This window comes from Camelina sativa, chromosome 17 (assembly GCF_030686135.1).
Source record: "Camelina sativa cultivar CO46 ecotype springtype chromosome 17, ASM3068613v1".
NCBI lineage: Eukaryota > Viridiplantae > Streptophyta > Magnoliopsida > Brassicales > Brassicaceae > Camelina > Camelina sativa.
Genome location: NC_141896.1, coordinates 17,141,826 through 17,152,709, shown reverse-complemented (window position 1 = coordinate 17,152,709; position 10,884 = coordinate 17,141,826).

Genomic DNA, 10,884 nt, shown 5'->3' with positions numbered 1-10,884 from the left:
TTTTTAAAGTATATTAATCTTACCTTCAGTTAAACATATATATCATAATCCATATAGATGCATTGGCCAAAGCCTTCCTATCTTGCGAGCATCAATATTCCACATTTTGTAGAGCCCTTGAGATTTAGTTAACAATAATTTAGAATATAGATAAATTGAAATCGTATACGATAAGGGAAAATTAGTTATTGATGAAAATGTTTAACCTTTAATTCTTACTCAGTAATTAAGGAGTCCTTTTTTCCAGCTTGTAATAGTTGAATCAAATTATGAATTGTAGAAAAGTGGTATGCAAGCCCAAAACTTCAAGAATAAAGAAAGGAAAATAAAATAACAAAATTTGTCAAACAATGATGTTTTTAAATATGTTTTTCATATGTGAGTTTGTTAAACCAAGTAACTAACAGACAAATGAAAAAACGTAATTAAGTTAAATATTAACAGGTGACACGAACAGTCATAACTCCAGCAGCTGGTCCAGTGAGCCGAACCTTAACCACATAACCATCAATCTCAACCAACTCAAGCCCCCCACCTCCAGGTACGGCCTTAACTCAGAGAGAACCTTAATTGAACAACAAACCCAAAAAGGGCCCATTCAGATCGATTACAAAACACAAGACGCTAAATTAAAAACAACTAAAACGTTTTTAAAAAAACACAAACCTTTTCGATGTTATCATCGTTCAGCTCTAACCCTCCTGTCTCAGATTCAAGAAACTGCTCAACGGACAAGATCTCTGGAATCTTGTCTCGTAGCCGACTCTCGATTCCCATCTTCAACGTCATTGATGAGCTAGGAACGAGCCACAAGCTCCTTGTAGCTTTAAACCCACCACAAGCCCGTCGATCTCGTGCAGCGCCACGTTTCCTCTTTCAGCCATTAGTGAAAGCCTTACTTCGTCTAGCACTCTCTCCTCATTCTCTTCCGTTAACGGCATGACGCAGCTCACGTGACCAAACACTAAACCAAATCCCAACTACAGTTCTAAGAGAGATTGGTCTTGTTTTTGCAAATCAGAATAACAGATTTCAAGCATTCATTACCTGTTCATTTTCTCAAAGCTAACAATATGAAAGCCCCACCCTCTTTCTCGCTAAAAATCTTCTCCAGTGAGGTCGCATGATCGTCAAAAGCACTTAGGCGCACTTTCTCCCCACTTTTATAATAGAATACATGTGTTGAAAGCAATAAAGAGGGTTACTATAAGAACCATATTAAGAAGTGAATCAAAGAGATGTAAGTCGGTGAGGGACAGACCTTTCAAGACATAGATGGACTAACATACTCTCCAAGGTTTGTGTCATTCCATTTCCATATGCTTTGCTACAACATACTTGGCCCATGTACTTGGCCCATGACATCTTATGTGAAAACAGGCATGTAGGCGAAACCATAAGGCTATAGATTAAAATAACGACACCAAAAATTTACATCTAATAGAAAAATTTAAGATGCACCCCCTTAAAATAATGTAGAACTTTAATTTGGAGAATTTGGTTTAAAAATTTTAAAAGGAAGGCAAATTATGAGCGATCGATTATGAAACTTAAACTTTCAGAGATGGACTAAATATTGAAACAGGAAAATATTGAAAGAGTAAATACATATACAAACCTGGAAGATCTGTATTGGTGTTGGCAAGAGAAACCAACTGGTCATGACTCTGGAACCTGAAAAACTCTTTCGGAAAGATACCGAAAGACTCGTTGACCTGATCAAAAGCAGTGGTTTCTCCCAACGATCTGTTGGTGTTGGCGGCTAGATTTGAGATTTGCGAAAGACACGACAAGGAAATCCATGTTAGTAAGGAGAAATTTCAGAGAGAAAGGAAATTATAAGAGGCATGAAATTGGAGAAGATGACATTATATATAACTTACACTTACACAAATTGAATAAAAAGTAGTGGGACTTCAATTGGAAGAGACGGCATTGAAAGACTTGAATCACTGTTTTAGAGGAAGACGTTATGATGGAGATGGAAGCTAGGGAAGACAGTGAAAAGGTGTAGAGGATTCGCGAGCATTAATTTTATTTTGACGGAGAGACCCTTTAGATCGCACAACGGCGGACGGCGGGGTTCTAAACATTTAAGGGGTTTACTTTGACGGCATATAAAAAAATTATTAGTAACTTATTGAACTTTTTAAGATATATGAAACAAAGAAGAAGAGAATTGCTTAGTGGGTTGTGGCAAAAATTTGGGCTTATTAAACTGAGGGAATTACTTAATGGGCTGTGTCCAAAAATTGACCTTATTAAACTGAGGGAGATGCTGAGGTGGCAGCACCAGGAGTGAGGAAACTGCACTTTATATATATAGATTAGATTATATAATATAGTAAGATTTCTTTCAATTCCTACTCCCAACATCATTATATATTAAAAAAATTTTAAAATAAAATACACATGTCATTATTTATTTTATTTTATAAATATTTTAAAATGATTGCATAAATCATCAAAAGATGAACAATAGAAAAAATAATTTACATTTTTGGAAAAAATATTCAAGACATAGTAAGACAATATTTCTTCTAAAGTTAGGAGCTTCCTAAAAACGGATGATCCGAACAACGATACTATTGTTAACAGTGTTTTGTTGTTCATTGGAGATTGGATCGAGGATAAAATATAAAGTAAATGTTTTAGTTTTCACAATAGTCTGAAAGAGGATGTGTTTGTATGGGTAATATGTTGTTTTTAGAAAACTAAACTTTATAGAATGTTTGAGCCTTTAAGAAGGAAAAGGGATTGAAATCAAATATTAATGATCATAAATTCGCAAGTGTTTCAAAATAATAAGTTAAAAATGAGAAGTAATATAAACAAAAATGAAAATTGAGGAAATAGTGGGTATAAGGCAATGCATAAAATGATGGTATTATTTCAAATCAAAACATAGCTGATTATGTTCATAATTTATTCTGAAATTCCTAATATGAAAACTGCTAAATTTTATGTAATTCAAAAATATCATAACGTTTGAAATAATAAATCTGAATCGAACAAAACATTTATAAAATTAGATCAAAACCATCTCATAATCATACGTTATTTTTCAGAAAGTAAGCTCAAAATTTTAATTTTACATAAACAATTTTTTAAAAAAATTAAACTAATTTACTTAATACATACCCACCATCTTACTTAAATTTGATTCTGATTGTATCATGAAAATTATATAAGATTCAAACACAGAAATTAAACCCAAGAATTCAAACCTATAAATTTAATTAAATGTTGGTATATAGTTCCAAGATGAAACCAACCACATACTGATATAAGGTGGTTTTAGATTTTAGGGGGTTGCATATGTTTCTGATTAAAGAAGGAAGGAAATGTAAATGGTTTTTTTTTGTTTTTATGAGTAGGTCTAAACTATAGTTAATTAGGTCCAAACAAAAAAATACAGGTATCAGAAATATAGTAAGCCAAATATCATCTCCTTGGTAAAAGTTGAGAAAAACCTTCTCATATTATATAAGATATTGATTGTTACCGTGTAGATATCTTTGTAGAGTGGTTAAAGTGACACTGTTGATCATTAATTTTCATCTTATTTATATGCCACAATTTCCCATTTTTGTACACTATCCTAACCGATGGACATGCTTAAATATAATTTCTTGGTATGGTAACGCAAAGACTTTAGGAGAGAAAGAAACTTGGAAGATTGCAGCTGAGAAGAAGCTAAACCTAGTTGTCGTGATCCCTACGTTTTGTATCGGTCCAATTCTTAGTCCATCACAACCCACAAGCTCCCCTCTAATTTTCAATCCATTGCCAAAGGTTAGGGAAATAATCTAGCTAACCACTCTCATAATTACATTTCAGTTTCCCAAATGGTCATTAGTTTTGTGTCAGTTTGAGCTTGGCTTTACGTCTTTCAAGTTAATTTAATTACTTGAGATGTTTGAATGTTTGATGACTGTCTCAAGTGTTTCCAAGACAAGGGACTACTCTGAAAACAAAAGTGAAACAACCCAACCCTTTTTTTTTTTTTATTAATTAAATACAAGATATAATTAAGTATCCCATACTACTTAGTTAAACAAACCAACCCACACACGGTAACCAACCAATAATAAACCAACATCCAATTACATGCACAGCGGAAACATATCAATAATACAAAACCAATACAATAACACTTCTATCCATTCTATCCAACAACCTAACATATCTCTATCCAAGGTTCCATCCTAAACAATATAACAAAGACCAACAACACACAAACGAGACCCTAGTTCATCCTCCTCCTCATCGCCATGATTCCACGTCACATACCTGCACACCACAAACAACAATTGAGATGCGTAAGTATTATCATAAATACTTAGTGAGGCAATCCTCCCATCTACTGGGCTATACACACAAGCAACTGAGATTCCAATGCTTAACAAATGACAACCAAACACAACAAACCAGGAAAAATCACGAAACAAGCAACTTGGTGTCGACCGACACCAGAGAGGTGTCGATCGACACTGACCAAACATGATGTCGACCGACACCTAACTGGTGTCGATCGACACTCCCTTCGCAGACGCGAACTGCACGAATCCAAACGACGAACCTCCGTTTCCAATCATCTCCAATCCGTTCCAACCTCACCCAAAACCTTCAGGAACCTATAAGAACCATAACACAACCACCACAAGCAAGAACAACACCACTAACACAACCAATCAAGCAAGAACAACACCACAAAGCACCACCAATCAAGCAAGAACAACAAAGGATTCTCAGGCTTAGATAAGCCATGGTCATGCACTCACCTTATCAACTGATTATAACAACCAATACAACCAGTTGAGACCCTCCTAACGTCTGAAACAGCCCAGAAACGCCCTACAACAAGCCACACAACCAAAAACGACTTATAACAAAACTGGACAGAAACATCAGAAAAGAACAGTCTCAAAGACGAAACCCTAAAATAAAAACCAACCGTTAACTATCAAATCGCTCCGGTGAAAAGCTACCCCTAGACGTCACGAAGCGTCTCACAAAATTTCAGCACGATCAGGCACCACACGAGACCACGATCTCAGTTACAATCTCCGATGGTCTCAACTCGCGTCTGAGAAAACGTGTCTCACGAAACTGCCAATAACTCATCGAGTTTAAATCCAAATCTACTTCTGTAAAAAGGCGAATGACGATGAAAGACTTGGGAATAAACCTACCAAATTTCATTACCTTTGAGAACGATTTGATATGCCGAAACTGTTTCTTCCCAAACCCTAACGATTCTGATCTTTCTCCTTTAATCTCCTTCACACCACAATAGGCTCTCTCCTCTCTCTCTATCTCTGAAAACGGCGACAAGACACCCTAAAACCCTTAAATTTGTCGCTTCTCTACTTATAACACGATTTAGGGATTTTTCCTTGAACCAAACCGAACCAAACAGCAATTAAAACGAACCGGATCAAACCAGAAAACATGGTGTCGATCGATGCCACCAAGGGTGTCGATCGACACCCACACCAAATTTACAAAAATTGGTTCGCGGATGTTACAATTCTCCCCCACCAATAAGGATTCGTCCTCGAATCCCGCAAAACCGTCCAACTGTCAAAGACCTCCGTGCCACCGTCAACACGGCCCGCACGTCCCCGACCGGACTAAATACCGTCTGCCAAGGTTTCCCGTGCACTGTCGCAACAGCCCGCACACCTCCGACTGAACCACGAGGTCTCCCTCTAGTCAATATACTCACATCAAAGACACTATTTGCTCACAACTCAGTGCTTCCCCCGTCCGTGGTCGCAACCAACGAATCATGCCGGCTCGCTATCAGGCCAACCGCCTTAAGCTACGACATCCAGGAAGTCACTCACACACACACTCCCCCCGCTCTCAGGTCGCAACCTTCGAGTCATACCGGCTCACTGCCAGGCCACAGCCTACAGCTACGGTATCCAGGGAGTCTCAAAATCCCGCAAAACCGTCCAATTGTCAAGGACCTCCGTGCCACCGTCAACACGGCCCGCACGTCCCCGACCGGACTAAATACCGTCAGCCAAGGTTTCCCGTGCACTGTCGCAACAGCCCGCACACCTCCGACTGAACCACGAGGTCTCTCTCTAGTCAATATACTCACATCAAAGACACTATTTGCTCACAACTCAGTGCTTCCCCCGTCCGTGGTCGCAACCAACGAATCATGCCGGCTCGCTATCAGGCCAACCGCCTTAAGCTACGGCATCCAGGAAGTCACTCACACACACACTCCCCCCGCTCTCAGGTCGCAACCTTCGAGTCATACCGGCTCACTGCCAAGCCACAGCCTACAGCTACGGTATCCAGGGAGTCTCACATGCCCACTCCCCCCGCTCTCGGGTCGCAACCCTCGAGACATACCGGCTCACTGCCGAGCCACGGCTCACAGCTACGGTATCCAGGGAGTCTCACACGCCCACTCCCCCCGCTCTCGGGTCGCAACCCTCGAGACATACCGGCTCACTGCCAAGCCACGGCTCACAGCTACGGTATCCAGGGAGTCTCACACGCCCACTCCCCCCGCTCTCGGGTCGCAACCCTCGAGACATACCGGCTCACTGCCAAGCCACGGCTCACAGCTACGGTATCCAGGGAGTCTCAAAATCCCGCTCTAAGGTCGTCACCCTAAAGCGCGCTCACGGATCGTCATCCGAAGCAAACATACCACTCCCACTCTCTGGCCACAAAGTCCATTGAGCTATCGGTATCACATGAGTTGGGCTCACACTATCCTGAGCAAATAAGTCCGATGTCAACGAGTATCTCCCGACTAGATCTACCTCAACACTTTCCATTTCTGGAAACTTCTATTTTTAGAAACTTTCCATTTATAGCAACCTTCTATTTATGGAAGCTTTCCATTTATAGCAACCTTCTATTTATGGAAACTTTCCATTTATAGACTCCCGTGCTATTTCCTTTCCAGTGATTTTTCACAAATCCCAAAACCAAAGAACTCCAACTTTTATTAGAACCTCAAATGCAATAATCGTTTACAACTCCAAATAAAAATACATAATGAAAGAAAGAAAACATAAGCTAAAACTAAGCGCCGGAATGGACACCCGGTCCTCCCTTCGGCTGCGCTGCAACCTCCATCATCTGCCTCCTCTTAGGACAGAAAGGCCTGATATGCCCTTCCTCCCCGCAATGATAACACACTCGACGGTACTCCTGCGAATCACCTCCCCTGGCCCCGCTTGCCGACACGTGATCCATGCTCCCGCTCCCATAACCTCTCTGGCCACCTTGGTTCGCCACTGTCGTCTCTTCCCGCTTCCTTTTACGCCTTTGCTCCAACTGCCTATCCTTGTTTGGAATGCTCTGCTCCAATGTCTCCTCTGAACGAACCGCTGGACTGACCACCACTAACTGTGACCTCAAGTCATCCTCTATCCCAGCTGCAACCTCAACCAGCTCCGCCCTCGTGGCATAGTTCCTTACTCTGCACCGTGTCCTCAAATCATCCCGCAAAGCCAGCAAGAACCTCCGCACCTGAGCCGACTCTGGCTCCCAAGCCCGGCCTGCATACCCCACAAGCCGACTGAACTCTGCATCCAGTTCCCACACTGTACGGTCCCCCTGAGTCAAACCCAAGAACCGTGCCTCCATACGATCAAGAGCCTCCTGAGGAAAATACTTGGAGTTAAACTCCCCCACAAAATCTCCCCAAGACATACCCCGCTGCACCCTCCGTGCTGTCACCGACCTCCACCACACACGAGCATCTCCTGACAAGTAAAACACTGCCAGATCCACCCTGTACCGGTCGGGACACCTAAGCGAAAGGAAAATATCCTCCATCCGCTCTCTCCACTCATCCGCTACACTCGGATCGGTACTTCCTGAGAAATACCCGGCTCCCACATGCCGCAGCTGCTCCATCATCCGCACATACTGTGCATCCACTACCTCGGCTCCCGGCTGCACACCTGCCTGCAAACCCGCCACAGGCTGCACCACTGGACCCTGCCCACCACCCACTGGCGGCACTACTGGATCCTGCCCACCAACCACTGGCGGCACAACTGCTGGAAGTCGCTGCAAAACCTGAGCTAGCAAGTCCATCAAGACATCCTCCCTGCCTGGAGCACCTCCCGCTGCAACCCCCACACCCGGGGCAACACCGTGACCGACACCGGGCCCATCCGCCCTGCCGTCACCCAAACCAGCCTGGTCTCCAGACACACTAGGATGAACCTGTGACTCCGCCACCTCCTCACTGGCCATGCTCTGGGCTACACTCACACTGGCCTCAGGAACCTGACCTCGTCCCCGACCACGACCACGACCACGCCCACGACCACGACCGCGACCCACAGCACCCTCTCTAGCCATCTGCACTACCCAGAACAGAAGGCTAAGCACACAATTCAAAAACCGCACATAGAGTACACATCTTACCGTGGAATCTCATTGAAGGCTCGAAGAGGATGATACTAGGACTCCATACCGCAAACAAATTGACTAACTACTCATAATCAATTCCATCACACAACATCATGCATCAAGCAAAAAGGAAAATAATTCACCCAATTAAATTCCTAACCGCTCTAACCATCCATTTAACCATCCTAGAACCGTAAAGGCTCTGATACCAAAATGAAACAACCCAACCCTTTTTTTTTTTTTTATTAATTAAATACAAGATATAATTAAGTATCCCATACTACTTAGTTAAACAAACCAACCCACACACGGTAACCAACCAATAATAAACCAACATCCAATTACATGCACAGCGGAAACATATCAATAATACAAAACCAATACAATAACACTTCTATCCATTCTATCCAACAACCTAACATATCTCTATCCAAGGTTCCATCCTAAACAATATAACAAAGACCAACAACACACAAACGAGACCCTAGTTCATCCTCCTCCTCATCGCCATGATTCCACGTCACATACCTGCACACCACAAACAACAATTGAGATGCGTAAGTATTATCATAAATACTTAGTGAGGCAATCCTCCCATCTACTGGGCTATACACACAAGCAACTGAGATTCCAATGCTTAACAAATGACAACCAAACACAACAAACCAGGAAAAATCACGAAACAAGCAACTTGGTGTCGACCGACACCAGAGAGGTGTCGATCGACACTGACCAAACATGATGTCGACCGACACCTAACTGGTGTCGATCGACACTCCCTTCGCAGACGCGAACTGCACGAATCCAAACGACGAACCTCCGTTTCCAATCATCTCCAATCCGTTCCAACCTCACCCAAAACCTTCAGGAACCTATAAGAACCATAACACAACCACCACAAGCAAGAACAACACCACTAACACAACCAATCAAGCAAGAACAACACCACAAAGCACCACCAATCAAGCAAGAACAACAAAGGATTCTCAGGCTTAGATAAGCCATGGTCATGCACTCACCTTATCAACTGATTATAACAACCAATACAACCAGTTGAGACCCTCCTAACGTCTGAAACAGCCCAGAAACGCCCTACAACAAGCCACACAACCAAAAACGACTTATAACAAAACTGGACAGAAACATCAGAAAAGAACAGTCTCAAAGACGAAACCCTAAAATAAAAACCAACCGTTAACTATCAAATCGCTCCGGTGAAAAGCTACCCCTAGACGTCACGAAGCGTCTCACAAAATTTCAGCACGATCAGGCACCACACGAGACCACGATCTCAGTTACAATCTCCGATGGTCCCAACTCGCGTCTGAGAAAACGTGTCTCACGAAACTGCCAATAACTCATCGAGTTTAAATCCAAATCTACTTCTGTAAAAAGGCGAATGACGATGAAAGACTTGGGAATAAACCTACCAAATTTCATTACCTTTGAGAACGATTTGATATGCCGAAACTGTTTCTTCCCAAACCCTAACGATTCTGATCTTTCTCCTTTAATCTCCTTCACACCACAATAGGCTCTCTCCTCTCTCTCTATCTCTGAAAACGGCGACAAGACACCCTAAAACCCTTAAATTTGTCGCTTCTCTACTTATAACACGATTTAGGGATTTTTCCTTGAACCAAACCGAACCAAACAGCAATTAAAACGAACCGGATCAAACCAGAAAACATGGTGTCGATCGATGCCACCAAGGGTGTCGATCGATGCCACCAAGGGTGTCGATCGACACCCACACCAAATTTACAAAAATTGGTTCGCGGATGTTACAAAAAGAATGATCAAGCTTATGTAAGACTAGAATTTGTACCCGCGCACGCGCGGGATTTTAATCGAAAATATTAATATGTAACATCCGCAAACCAAATATTGTAGTTCTGGTGTGGGTTTCGATCGATACACAACGATCGACACCATGAATTTCGGTTTTGTCGGGTTTGTTTTAATTACTGTTTGGTTCGGTTTGGTTCAATTAGAAATCCCTAAATCGCTTTTATAAGGGAAGAATCGACGAATTAAGGGTTTTGGGAGTTTCACTTGTCGCCGTTAAGTGAGAAAAAGGGAGAAAAGGAGAGAAAACGTTTCTGTAAGTTTCTGGGCTTGTTCTTGGTATTTTGGAGAGATCTGTGACTGTAGAAGGGATAGCTGTTGCTGGGAACGAAGGAGAAGCTCCTGGAGGTGTTGATTCCATCGATTTCTCAACCCAATCTTCCTATTTTTGAGGTGAGTGCTTGACCATGGTTGATCTAAGCATGAGATCTCTTTTGTTTGGCTGTTCTTTGTCTATTTGTGGTGTTTGCTTGCTTGGGTGTGTTGTTTTCGAGTTTCCCATAGGTTTTTGTGTCATTTGGGTGAGTTTGGGGACGAAATCAAGATGATTGGAATCGGGATTCGACGTTCGTGTTCGTGCAGTTCGCGTCTGCAGGTATGGCATCGATCGACATCGTTCGAGCATCGGTCGAC